The sequence below is a fragment of the Euprymna scolopes genome, chromosome 3 (assembly GCF_053919585.1).
Source record: "Euprymna scolopes isolate OS-2025 chromosome 3, ASM5391958v1, whole genome shotgun sequence".
Classification (NCBI taxonomy): Eukaryota; Metazoa; Mollusca; class Cephalopoda; order Sepiida; family Sepiolidae; genus Euprymna; species Euprymna scolopes.
Window position 1 is genome coordinate 115087871 of NC_136484.1, and position 15193 is coordinate 115103063.

The following is a 15193-nucleotide window of genomic DNA, read 5'->3' on the forward strand; positions in this document are numbered from 1 at the left end:
TGTGTGTGTGTGTGTGTGTGTGTGTGTGTGTGTGCTCGAGTTTGTATCTTTGCTATATTTCTCTTACGCACGTGCCTATTCTGCACACAGATAGGCAGTATATATATATATATATATATATATATATATATATATATATATACATACATATATATATACGTGAACACACACACACATACACACACACACACACACATATATATATATATATATATATATATATATATATATATATATATGGGTGTGTGTGTGTGTACGTGTATGTGTAAAAATGCCTGCATAAACGTGTACACAAATCTACATCAATAAATGATTTAATATGATTTATGCATAATTGTTCAGAAACGATTACAGTCTTTTTAAAAAAAACCTTAAATTTGCACACACTTGGTTCGGCTTTTCAAATGTATCCATTTTCTATGATATACTAAACAATCGATATTACTTACAAAACAGGAGTAATCACTCCATATTTATATATTACGCACCACTTATCGGAAAACACATTTGCGATTTGTCTGGTTGTCAAATGGCTACCTTGCTGAACTAAGGCTCTCACTATTAAATGTTATTTTCATAATCGAGAAAAGAATTTCTGACATCCGTTTTATAACAGCATTCTCCCAATGTGCATGGAGTATCTCCTGTTTGGTTCTCGTAGCTTTTTTCTTTTCCGTAAAATATATTCGATATCGGTAGCACTCTTCTTATATATATATATATATATATATATATATATATATATTATGGAAGCGTTGTCGGCATCTCCCGTTACTATCGTTTCTCTTTATTTGTCACTCAGTCCTTATTTTTTTCTAATGAGTGATGATGACAAAGGGAGAAGAAAAAGCTGTATTCTAGGTTGGCAGTATTTTGTGTGAACAGTTGACATAGATCGCAGAAATTTTGTGTTTCTATGTCTATCCCTGTAGCCATGTTACTAGTAAGGGTGTTGGAGGAAAACGTTTTATGTGGGCTGACGTTATCCGCCTGATAGTCAGGGACCCGAACCTCGGATTAACCACTAATGAGGCTGTCCTATCAGCATGTGCAAAGTACTGGGGCTGCTGTATTGCCATTTGGTGAATGGATTCTGGACCATGCAGTAGCTTCTGGTGCGTTCTCTCGATGACATATTAAGGGGTAATTGTTAAGGCTTTACCTTATCATGTTCTACAAAAAAATAATTCTTCGTTACTTTTCTCTTAGTTTCCCCTCTCTGTCCTGCTCTAAGCAAGTCTGACGACCTAGTCCACAAATTCCATCATAACAAGTTTCAATAAAAATACACGATTAAACTCGGATCTGAAACTTCCAACGTAGACCGCCACTACCATGTCTCCTTCTCCAACATCAGGGGTCTACGTTCTAACCTTCCAGAGGTTGAAGCCCAATTACAGGAGACTAAACCAGACCTTTTATTTTTAAGGGAAACCAGAATTGGACAGACTATTTCACTAAATGAGTTCGTAATTAAAAGATACTCTAACTTAACTTCCAAATCTGACCCCCAAGATCGCCATGCGCATGGAATATGTGCCTATATTAAAGATTGCTTTCCATGTTGTAGGTACATCTCCAGAGAAGATCCTAACTTACCCTATATGTGCTTGCGGATTGCACTAGCTCACACTACGGCATTTATATTTACTCTCTATCGTCCCCATAACAGCGGAGTTACTATCTTTAAAAGCATACTTGAGAAAATTGATCAAGTTCTATAAGCACATCCTTCAGCTAACATTCACGTATGCGGAGACTTCAATGTTCACAACGTCGAATGGTTGACCCACTCAAACAAGACCGATGATGAGAGGGGTTCTGTCATGATTTCTCCATTGCTTATGACCTCACTCAGATTGATCACGAACCCACTCGTGTGCCCGACAATGACGGCTAGTATGCGAGTCTCCTACACCTTTTTCTCACAACTTGCCCTGAACTATGTTCAGTTTCCGTTCTGTCTCGGTACCATTGCTTTCAAATCACATCAAAAGTATATTCTGTCACTCTTATTAGATTGTCAGCAACCTCTTTTTATGTCTGTCTATTGTAAAATGGCGGCTTTCTCCCTTCTGTATAAAAAACATAAGCAAAGACTAATGACTGTTCGAATTTAGAGATTAACTTTGTTTTAATTTGAAACCAACTCTTCGAATGTGGTCTTGAACTTCTGTAATGGGGAAAACAAGAAGATACTAGAATAAGCGGTGCGTGGGAAGTGGAATAGTGACGATATGTGCGATGACGTAGTCTGGGTACTGATCGATTGACGTTTGACGTTTTAGACGCTCAAGTAGAGATGGGCACGAGTAATATATATATATATATATATATATATATATATGCCTAATTGATTTAGATAAAATAGTTTAAACAATTTAAATTATTTAAATAACCATTGATACGTATTTCGCAGTATATATATTCATTAGCACGACTGACACTATATATATATATATATATATATATATATATATATATATATATATATATATATATATATATATCATTGTTTATACCTACAGACACTAGTGTTTTATGCGTATGCAATTATCAGGTATAAAGAATGGTTATTGTATAATTATAATTATCAATCCCCTTTAAGAATACTTAAGGACGGTCACTGGAATAATAGTAGTCAATTGGCGCCCTTTCGAACTGTTTAAATTGCCCAAATTTTTTCGCTCGAATTCGGTGTTTAATAGTTCTTACTTCCCGTCATTCTCGTGTCAATCGTTTAGTTACGCTGGGTTAAAGGCTAAGCCAATTTGGCAAAAGATGGCGTCATAGCTGGATTCGAATATTATGACTGGCAGAATTCTCACCCCTACACTGATGATTGCGTAAACAGTGAATATCTGTAGGCATAAAGTATAAAAGGCTATATTTATGTCTGTAGGTATAAAGTATAAAAGGCTATATTTATGTCTGTTTGTTTCTATATTTTCGAACTATTAATCTAAAAGTTGCAGAGCGGCGCTAGTGGCCGCAAATGATATGACTTTTTTATGACGTCAAAAATAGATCCAATTTGAAATAATCGTTGCACGTTTTGTACAGTCATCTGCGTTTACGCGTGTCACGCTGATACATTGGTAACGTCACCAGCTTTAAATGCTTTCGGTTTCGTTTCTAGCTGATGGCACCAAAATAATTTTTTTCTCACTTTTGGAATCACGACTCTATAATAATACATACGAAATCTGGACAAATTAAAATATATTTAAGCATATTTTAGGATCGAGCAGCCCCACCCCTTGCAAATAATTTTTAGCATTGTATATTAATCAATTTTCTTGTCACTGTATTGTCTCATAAAATCTGAGCCAAACTATCTACTATATATTTATTTGCTTCTCCACGGAGCAAATTAGACACAAGGCCGTTTTTTAATATGAGGAGTGAGGGGAGGGGAAGGGGATAGTGACAATTGGTATGCAGGGTTTCCCCTACATTGACCGAAACTGATTGCTAAAGAGCAATGGTCATATATGTTGGGTGCCCCCCCTATAAATTTGATTGCAGCATCTGCCAGAACAGATACTACACTTTGAACTTTGAGACTTGGCAGTGCGATACCTGCTGTAGCTGAGTCAAACAATCTGCTAATTTAAGATATCCAAACGTGAAACTTTTGACCGACAACTTCGAATAATTGAAAAATGTTCTCCACGGGCGGTGCTTTCATAGTGTTTGTGTAATAAATTCAATCTATGTCTATGTTTAAAAGAAGAAATTTGACCTTTTAAAAGCTTTTAATCGTGGCATGTAACAAGACGATCAGATCTTGAACCACAATTTAAAGAACTTGCTTGGCTCCTTATACTGAAGGACTCTATGAATACATACATATATATATATAATTTTTTTTTAGGGTAAACAGTTACATATGGTCGCTACAAATAGCCATCTGTTTCAATCAAAGAGACTTCCTCAGGCAACCTAGAGCCTCTCGACGCCAAAAAGAAAAATGGGAAAGATTTTGATTGAGCAGTATTAAACAACCTCGTTGTCTCCATTAGTCCCGACTTTTTAACACCTGCACTCAGAATATATATATATATATATATATATATATATATATATATATATATATATAAATATATATATATATATGTATATATATAGTGAGAGAGAGAAAGAGAGAGAGAGAGAAAGAGAGAGATAGTTACATCATTGCGTAGATTGAATGTTGTTAATTGTTATTTCAGTGTATTAAGTAAAATAAAACAAATGGAAATAATCTTGTTAGGAAATTGGCGGGACGACAATTATATTTTGGGACAATTTATTTCTAATTTGGTGATTGAGATCTCACTTCAACCAACATTTATGATTTTTACGACTCGGACAATTATATTTTTTTAAATGTGTGGTAAAAGTCATAACGTGCGTAGATATATGAAGTGTTTAAATATTAAATCAAATTTAGAAGTCGAGTAATTTCTATAATTAAATACTAAATTCGTATCTTTGGTCATAAAATTAGAAACAGTCCTGTAATTTATATACAAAGAACTTATTTTTTTTATATAAACTCCACTGTTCAATTGGATATTCATGCTCATTTATCCACAAAGCCGATGTTTCACATTTTTACTAAGATTGGTAGATAATTCCCTTCTACGTTCTCACTGCGGCGTTTTGTTGGTCATCAGAACTATGGAATTGTTACCATCTATTTATAATACACTTGAAAGCAACAAATAATATTTCATAACTTTACACTTTAGAGAATTCGCTGGCCATTCAATAACTGCGATTTGTTCGTCCTCAAGGTACTATTTCGTAACTTTTGTATTATGAATGGCAACATTGTCTTCTTCGTTAAACCTGGTTTACACGACGCAATAACTCATCGTTCTTTAAGAGACGCTTTTCGGAGAGAGTGAAAATACTCCTGGGAATACCTGAGTCTCTGAACAATTAGGAATTTCAATTTTCGATTTGCTGAAACAGTATCCAATATCATTTCGATTTCATAACAATTGATTCATGCCAATAATTTTCGAAAACTATTTGAACCATCCACGTTGAATTGATTTTCCTCGGAGAACAGAAGTCTATTCTATTCTTCATACCGTGTATGTTCTGCGCTGGCAAATTGAAGACGTTGAGCTTTGCAAGTAGGGGTTATCTCGCGTTTCTGGTGTTTGACGGCTTTCCGTATTTTTCTTATAAGTAAAGCATGTTATATTGCTCTTGGTAAAGTTGCGGGTGATGTTTGAGTTTTTGTGTCGACAGACTTGAATGACGCATAGCTGCCTTGAAAGTGCATTAACATTTGAAGGTAGTCGTAGAGAGTAATTATCTAGAATAAGTCAAGATGACACAGGTGTGAACGGAGAAACTGAAAGTAGAATACGCATAAGTCGTACGCAATCATCGATGAATTTAAGATGCGTTATTGGTCAGAAATAAAATAGAAACGAGTCGAGTAAAATAAATAAAATGATGTCCGAAAATGATTAAAGAAAACTAATGTTATGCTTATGCTTCGTCTAACGCGCAATGACTTATCCTTTATTTGTTAAGTCCTATCTGCTTATCCTTCAGCTAACATTCACATATGTGGTGACTTCAATGTTCACAACGTCGAATGGTTGACCAACTCAAACAAGACCGATGGTGAGGGGAGGTTCTGTCATGATTTCTCCATTGCCTATGACCTCACTCAGATTGTTCAGGAACCCACCCGTGTGCCCGACAATGACGGCCAGTATGCGAGCCTACTAGACCTTTTCCTCACAACTTGCCCTGAACTATGTTCAGTTTCTGTTCTGTCGCCTCTTGGATCTTCCGACCACTCTGTTGTATCAATTAAGATAAAAATGAAATGTAATAAGTCCCCAGACGTACCTCTCCATCGTACAGTATAATGATACACTAAGGCTGACTGGGATAGCTTCCGTACATTTATATCTGATCTACCTCTGCATTCCATGTTTAAAAAGGATGTATCCTCTATAGTATTAGACCTGACGGAATTGTTAATTGTAGGTATTGGCCGTTTCATACCATCAAAAAAGTTTCAGCAAAAACCTAACAGCCAGCCATGGTTCTCTCCAGAATGTGCTGCTGCCATTGCGCACAGAAATCACTTTTTCCACTGTTTCCAACGTAATAGATGTATGGAAACTAAAGCCGCTTTCAGGACTGCCAGCAACTATTGTAAGAAAGTAATAAAGAATGCAAGAGAGTTGTATGCTCAATCTGTTAAGTCCAAAGTAGCTGAGCATCGGCTTGGTTCCCACCAGTTTTGGCAAATAGCAAACAGAATCCTGAACAGAAGCGTGTGCTCCATCCCAACTATTATCAATGGACCTGAGGTAATCTCGTCAGCATCAGACAAAGCCAAACTCTTTGTCAAGAACTTTGCAGCTAATTCTACCCTTTGCGATCAAGGCCGCCAACCCCCAATATTTCCTCCTGTATCAGAAAACACGCTATGTGATATACATATATCTGTACGTGATGTTGCCAAGCTAATCAAAAACCTTGATTCCAGTAAAGCAGCTGGCCCTGACGGTATTCCAATGATAGTACTCAACAAACTTCAACCTTAACTAGCGCCCATACTTACAAAACTGTTTAAACGTTGTCTTAAGGAGAATAGTTTCCCATCTTCCTGGAAAATTTCATCAGTATGCCCTGTATTTAAGAATTCAGATGATCGCTCATCCCCCTCTCAGTACAGGCCAATAAGTCTCCTGTGCGTCATGAGTAAGTTGCTGGAATCTGTGTTAAATACAGAAGTAATCAACCATCTCAGCAAAAATAACCTTCTTAGTGACACTCAATATGGTTTCCGTTCTGCCAGATCTACAGCAGATGTGCTAACAGTTATATCTCATAGGATTAGCAAATCTCTCGACGGAGGCAACCTTTCTAGGGCAATTGCTCTTGGCATATCTTAGGCCTTTGATAGGTATGGCATAAAGGTTTACTTCATAAGATCTCTAGCTATGGTACTGCTGGAAATGTCTTCTCAATTATTAACTCATTTCTTTCTGATAGGTTCATAAGAGTAGTAGTTGAGGGGCAAAAATCAGAAGCTCACAGTATTAATGCCGGTGTCCCTCAGGGGTCCATCCTGGGCCCAACACTTTTCCTGATCTACATTAATGGTCTTCCAAATCACATCCTTACATCATTTGTAGACATTTATGCTGACGACACTACCATTTATGGTAGCACATCTAATACAGTAAACGACCAAGTTCTCTCCAATTCTCTCTCCTCTGATCTTGAGCACGAAGTACAATGGGGTAAGGAGTGGCTGGTTACTTTTAATGCATCTAAAACCAAGCTTCTCTCTTTACATCATCAACATTCTGATCCACATCTGGCATCAATTGAAATGAATGGATCTCGTCTTCAGGAGGCCTCAAGTTTTGACAAGCTTCTTGGCTTGACCATTACTCCTAATCTTTAATGGAACACGTACATCAAATCTGTTGCCAAGGGCGCTGGGAAAATGGTGGGATCTTTCTATCGATCCGGTAGATATCTCACTGCTGATGCTATTCTCTATCTATATTAGAGCCAGGTACGTCCAAGGATGGAATACTGTTGCCACATCTGGGCAGGAGCTGCTAGAAAGGACTTGGCTTGCCTTGATAGACTTCAAAATAGACTTCGTAGCCTCGTAAGAGATGTCCTTTTCTCTTCCTTGCAACCTCTATCTCACAGAAGAGATGTTGCGAGTTTGTCTCTGATGTATCGTTATTTTTATGGAAAGTGTTCGACTGAGCTTCAATCTATGGTCCCCCCTCGCCAAACTTTCACAAGAAATACTCGTCTAGCTGTAAACACTATCAATAATTCCTCCCCCACTCTTTATCTGTGCCTAAACCTAAACGTAGATTCCATGAACAAAGCTTCTTTCTTAGAACTGCACGTCTGTGGAATTGTCTTCCGTTTTCCTGCTTTCCGGCTGACTACAATATGGTTGTCTTCAAGTCTAACGTAAATAAGTTCTTGATGAGCCGTTCCATATAAGTTATCAAATTTAACAAATTTTCATAACTAATGATTAATATATTGTCCAATATCTACTGTACACTCTTTAACCCTTATCCTTGAGTGACCTCTTGGCCTTGATAATGTGGTGATGCCTATGTAAAAAAAAATGTATTGAAAGTAACGTTATATAATCATTCATTTCATCGACGGCAAGAAGACTTGAAGAAATGGCCAGCGTACTACAAGGCCATGCTACATTTATAAATGGCAGGTCTCATAATTTTCTGATGCCCTCTCATCGTGGAATTTCTTTCATGCCTATTTCTGGAACTCTCTACTCTTCGAAAGTATTTATTGGTAATCATTTATTGCTTAACTGCATGAGTACGCTACATTCAAAATCATGCAGTTTCCTATCTTTTATAAGTATAAGTTTTACTAAATGCCTTGCTCTGAAGACAGAATAGTAAAATGTATTATATACTAATCACTAATAATCATGATTGTAAATATCACATATCATCACTCCCCAAACACTATTTTAACTTTACGGCCATGTAAGTAATTTTACCTTAGATTTGTTGCTCTAAATACCGAATATTGTCAGTATAAAATTATAAGCGAACGATGAACCAAAAGAACAGGCGGCTAGAAGTCCTCAGCAAAAAAAAAAAAAAAAAAAACGCATTATACTTAATTATGTTTTGCATAAAATTATACATAACATGTTATAGTTTCATTGTTTTAACTTTTGGTTTAAGTATTATAAAACATGTATTACTTGATAAATTATTGATTTCCTTATTTATTTACTTTTTTTTAGATAAATACAATACTTTTATTTGACAACGGTTGCTGCGAAATTCGTGTCGCCTTGTCTTCTGTTTCATATAATCAAGCTTATAGTTTGAATCTTAGAAACGTATTTACTGTACGATTAATTGAATCTTTATTTACATTTACTACGTTAATCAGGAGAGGCAGAGAAAGGTATTAAAGAATTAATATCAGTCGTCTTATAATAGAGCACGGATGCGTGTATGTAAATGTATACATAACGCGGAATTACGTCATGGTATAGAAAAAGGCTATAAAAAGGAGAGAGAAAGCACATTAGAGCGGACGATCGCATTAGAGACGTGGATGACGTCACTTTCGTAACGAGGTCATGCGTAGTGGAAGAATGAAAGTATGAATTTCCGTGTTATAATGGGAAAAAACGAGTTGAAGTGTTTTCCTATACCCGTCTTCTTTGCAACTGAGGATCCCACATGTTGGACAACGTTACGGTCTAACCCATGTTCTAATTTAAATTTCTTTCTACGTGATTTGTTAAATACTGTAAAGACAATTGATAATGTTTCTACGTTCGAGTTGACAAAAATGGTGTTTATATCTATACTAGTCGCTTAACTGTTAGAATTGGGCTCATTGGTCAGAGCGCTGGAAATTGATTCGTACTCCGTATTTTTTGAACACTTATCTCATCACTGAAGACCATGCTTGGGATGAAGCACGTATGTGGATAATAATTAAATACGTATTATTAAATGAAGTGCTTGTATTGCTCTATTAGGCTATTAGGTGTTTTTTATTATACATTTAAATACTTTTCCAATTAATGCCAGACTTATATTTATACCTATAAGGGTGAGTTTTTTCTTGCTCTGACATTAATATTAAAACCTACATTTTTCCTTTAAAAATTATTAAAAATAACTTCTTAATATAGACATTCATAGATATGCAAGGCACTACATGAAGGTTAACAAATTTGTATATTCCTTTGAAAAACGAGTGTTAATTATTTCTCCATTTATATAGTTTCTTATAGATGATTGGTTTCATGTCACTGTTTCACTAAATTCCATTTATTCAGAGTGTCTATATCTATATAGTGTCCTAGAATTTGAAATGAAACCATTTTAGTACATGTTTATATCTATATCTATCTATCTACCTACCCCTCTCTCAATCTCTTAGACCAAATACTCTCTACCAAACTCCTCTCTTAATATTTGGTCTAAAGAATTGAAATTGATATATAGGGTATGTGAACCTGTAGCGCACTTTTAGTATTGTTTTCAACTGGCAAAACCTAAAAAGTTAATATTGAAAAAAAAAAAGCAGTGTACTTTGGTAGAGTCGAACAAAATATGACGCATATTGTTTCTTTTGCGCATGCTCCAAATTTAATATTCATAGCTCAAAGTCGCTTAATTTTTACCATTCGTGTCCATCTGTCCGTGGCTTGGGGAGTAATGCCACCGAAGAGATAAATAACGACTAAGGCAGGAGGGTTACACTTTCTGATTTCGATTCTAGCGGGTAGTACCTAAGTCGTGTTTTTTAAAATATCTTTTGAAATAGTTAGTATATATTAGATAGTAATTAATTGAGAATTGGCTCTATTATTAGAAATTTAAAAAAAATCGGCATGAACTACCATATAGGCTTCACTTCGAATGTTTCCTCGAGTTATACTCGTGAAGCCCCGCTCACTGGTGGGTATTCAACCAGGCAAAGGAAGTTTAAAATCAGGGTTTTACCTTCCCTAGGTGAACAGCCTTCTAGAGCTGCCGCGTTCCACATACCCAACAGTCTGGGTACTTGGTTAAAAACGCTTTCTTCTAAGAGAAAAATCTAATCTCTATAAATAATATTTAAAAAATGATTTGCGCTGTTTTTCGTCAGTTCAATACACTTTCTGTAAACTTTTAGACCAATTTCTCTAAATACTCAGGCTTTATAATAATCCTGAATTATTTAATATATGTTATTATATGGTTAGTGCTTATCCTATTTGTTAATATGTTATTTTATTTGTTGTATACTTCATATTTAGTATTTTTTTTTTATTCAATTTTCACCCCAAACAAGGCACAGTGCCACTTTGAAGCAGGGGGCTACTATCAGGGACTTAATTAGCGGGGTCATTTTGAAGGGAGATGAGTAGAAAGATGTTTGTTAACATTACACTTGAACTTCTGCATATCATTGCAGTTGGGAAAGCAGAATACCGGAAGGGAGTTCCAAAGACCCGCAGTTCTGGGGAAGAAACTATTGGAGTAAAAGGATTTCTTGCACCTAGGGATCTCTACTGTAAAGGGATGAGACTTGTCGGGTTTGTCGGGGGTAGTTACGTCGGGGAGGTACAAGTGTTTGCAGTTCGTCAGAGCATTCATTGAAGTATTTGTAGAACAGGCAGAGGGATGCAACATCTCGTCGATGGGACAGAGGCTGAAGCCTAGATGACAGTTCAGGACCTATCAGGTTGGCGACTCTCTTTTGAACCCTGTCCAGGAGCGAGAGACAAGAAGCAGATGCACCAGCCCAGATGTGACAACAGTACTCCATACATAGTAATAGTAATAGAAGTATAGAAATCCATACATGGGCGAATGGTTGCCTTATACTGTCAGGCGTAAGTAGTTTTCTAGCACGGTAGAGGGAGCCAACCTTCCTTGCAGCAGGAAGGTTGGCTCCCTCTACCGTGCTAGAAAACTACTTACGCCTGACAGTATAAGGCAACCATTCGCCCATGTATGGATTTCTATACTTCTTTTACTATGTATTTAGTTTTTCTTCTGATATTATTGGTTTCAACTATTCATAACACCGCTACTTTTTTATATATCAATATCAATACCAGTCAATTTTATATTTCAGTTATACGTACTAATAATTATAATCGATAGGATCAATTTTTAGTCGCGTGCAAGCGACTCTATAATTCACTACGTCGGTCTGTCGGTCGGTCTGCCGGTCTGTCCGTAACACTTTTGTGCTTGGCCTCTTTAGTAAAGATCAAAGGTCAGTTGTTAATAAATGCTGTTCTTAGCTTTTTAAGTTTTTCTTGGTCTTTTGGCCAAGATCAAAGTTTTTTTTCCCCGCCCTCGATACAAATGAATTATCGTATCATCATTGTTATCTTTGTTTGTTTTTACACGGAAATAAGAAATGTTTTAAACAATTGGGTGCCAAGTAGGACGTCCCCAAGTACGAAAGGGCGAATGCGGTATTATGGTGAAAGTAGATTCTAGCTAAGAGAAGCTTTTGTTTAGTTCTAGAGTGACATGGATGACCAACGACCCCCATCTGCCCCCCTTTTGAGTTGGCCTTGTGCCTAAGTTTTTTGTTCATGTTTATTTTTTTGCCTGAATAAAAGATTTAATATCAAAGTGTAGTATCTGTTCCGGCAGATACTGCAAGCAAAGACCATATGTTGGGGCGACCCCACATATAAGACCTTGGTCAATATAGGGGAGATCCTTCATACCAATTGTCACTATCCAGCTCCCCTACTCCCCAGGGAGCTGGTCCCCATTCCCCCTTCACTCCTCACATTAAAAATCGGGCTTGTGCCTAATTTGCTCGGTGGGGGAGCAAATAAATACCGCTTTTCTTGGCCCTTTGGCCAAGATAAAAGTGTAGTATCTGTTCTTACTACATGCTATTGTGATATAAAGTGGGGATCACTTTTCTGTATTAATTTAGTGTAAAATGATCAGCTTCTTCACAACCAGTCAGTCTCAAAGACATTTAAGTCATTCTCCAGATCATTCAAGTTGTTTTTGAAGGATTCCAGTTATTTTTTTAAGCGTTCAAGTCATTCTTAAAGTCATGTAATTCTATCCTTAAGCTCATTAAAGTCATTCTAACTCATTTACTTTTTATTTATTTAAGTCATTTCAGCTCATTTTTCGGTCATTTTAGTTTATCTTTAAGAATTTCATGTGAATCCTACATTCACGCATTCATTCATTACACGAGAGAACGCGACAAATGGCTATCGGCCTTGTTTACTTTAATTATACTACCTTATAACCGTCTACATTTAATTTATAATTATATTTAATTATCATTATTATTATTTATTATGAGTTTTTGCATAAATCGTTAACCTGTAATTCGGTTAAAGCAGGCTTTCTTCCAAGGAGTTTCATTACAAAAAGCCTCTCCAACGTCGAATATCTGGGACAAACAAGACCCTACAAGAGAATTCCTCCTTTAAACTCCTCGGCTTAACATTCACATGCAATATGAACTGGAAAAATCCACTAAGGACATTGCGAGGCCTACTATACTGAAGGTAAATTCCCTCTATCGTGCTAGAAAACTACTCAGACCTGAGAGTATCCTGTACCCCTACAAAGCCACCATTCATCCATGCATAGACTATCATTAAGTATTTTACTGGAATGTGCCCTGAATAACTCCTTGCTTTGTGCCCCCATACACGTACATATCTCCGACTTACCCACTTAGCAACAAAATCACACCCCTTCACCGTCGAGCCCTCAAAATTCCAGAATTTTTTCTACTTTAATATTATTTTTCATCAAACAGCTAGACATTGGAATTCCCTTCCTGTTATCTGCTTCCCTGACTGTGCTGATATGCAGAAGTTTAAATGTAATGTAAACCAATATCTTGTTAATCTTTCCTAGGCATAGTCCCCAATAGTAGCCCCTTACGTTCAAGTGGCGATATGCCTTGTTAAGAGTAAACGTGAGTAAAAAAATATAATCAACCTTAATCAGATTTCCAATACTATTTGTTACTTAGTTAACGATTGCAAATAAGGTTAAGTACTCGCAGCGACTGTTTTTATTGTCTTTTTTTCCATACCGGAAGATGGATTTCTCTAAAATTTAAATTACATTAAGCCTATTCATGATTAAAATAGCATACAATTAATAAGCCCATACAATTTCTTGTATAACATATTTTGAAAAAAAAAGGTTGTCCATATCTTAGTATAGGAATTTGTTTTTAATTATATAATAGAGATCGATACGAAACTTGAGAACAGAGACACTGGAAATACAATATAGATATATATTAAAACTAGTTTGATTAAACAAAGTTGATATAAAGATATAATGGGTACTTTATGCATATTTCATACAATTTTGTCAAGTAGTTTTGAAGCCTATATATGTGATTAACATACTGTTATAAAAAAGCAACGTTTTTTAATAATAATAATAATAATAATAATAATAATAATAATAATAATAATAATAATAGATTCATCCTGAATATTGATATGGAGGTTATCGGAAACGAATGAAAGAACTATGGGACCTCTCCAGTGAACACCAAGCGACAGAACAAAGAATTGCGGACCAAGTAAGACTGATACTTAAGAAAGGTTGGCTCTCTGAACTAGAACTAGCAGAAATTCAGGGAAAATAAATGATGAAACAGAACAAGAAACACCCCCAACGGAATTGCCCGTAGAAAAAGCCTCACAAGTAAAAACACCAAAGTCCCAGGACCTACGAAGATCGAAGATGACAAACGTTGAAACCGAGAACAATGAAACAGAACTAACAGAGAATGAAGCAAATTAAATAAATAAAATAACACAGTTCATGAACGAGGAAAAAAATAAAACTCCCATCGTTAAAGAATCAAGAGCAGAAGAAATTAAAACCAGAAACAGAGAAGGTAAACAACTTCTCCAACACATCCCAACAAACACAATAACAAACTTGAACAACCTCATTTACGCAGGCGCCAAAATGGTAAGTATGAATCTCAAATCAGAAAAACAACCGGGGACAAGCGGACCGAAAAAACCTGGATTGAAAATAAGACTAGAAACCCAAATACACAAACATAAAAAAGAAACCAAAATGATAAACAGGAAGAAAACAATGTGGAGAAAACGGAACATTGGAAATGTAACTGGCAGGGATAGGCTAAACAAGAAACATGAAGAACTGGACCAAAAAAAAAAGAAAAAGAAGCGAGGTTGAGACGATATAGATATAAATCTGAACAATGCAAACAAAACAGAACATTTGAAACTAATGGACGCCAATTCTACCAAAATGTTAACGGAGGAAAAACAACAAAAAAAAAACAGAACAACCAAACCCGACGGAAACAACACTCTACTGAAGTAACATATGGGAAGAGAGACGAGATCACAATAGAAATATCGAATGGCTGAAAGACATGAAAGAAGAGTTACAACAAATTGAAGAAAGAAAAGTGAATGAAATCAGCAAGGAAACCCTAAAGAAAACCATAGGAAAAATGGCAAACTGGAGAGCACCAAGGCACGACGGAATACATGCATACTGGTTCAAAAAATTCACAACCTTACATGAAAGGCTAGCCCAAAACATGAGAAGATGTATGCGGGAAGCAAACGTGCCAGACTGGATGACAAAAGGTAGAACTACACTGCTACAGAAGGACAGGGACAAAT

At 36.1% G+C, this 15193-nt stretch overlaps 1 pseudogene; it reads left to right on the top strand.

The window, feature by feature from the left end:
• Window positions 1-12363: 12363 nt before the first annotated feature.
• Window positions 12364-12484, top strand: LOC145265304 (U2 spliceosomal RNA; annotated as a pseudogene).
• The last annotated feature ends 2709 nt before the right edge of the window (window positions 12485-15193 follow it).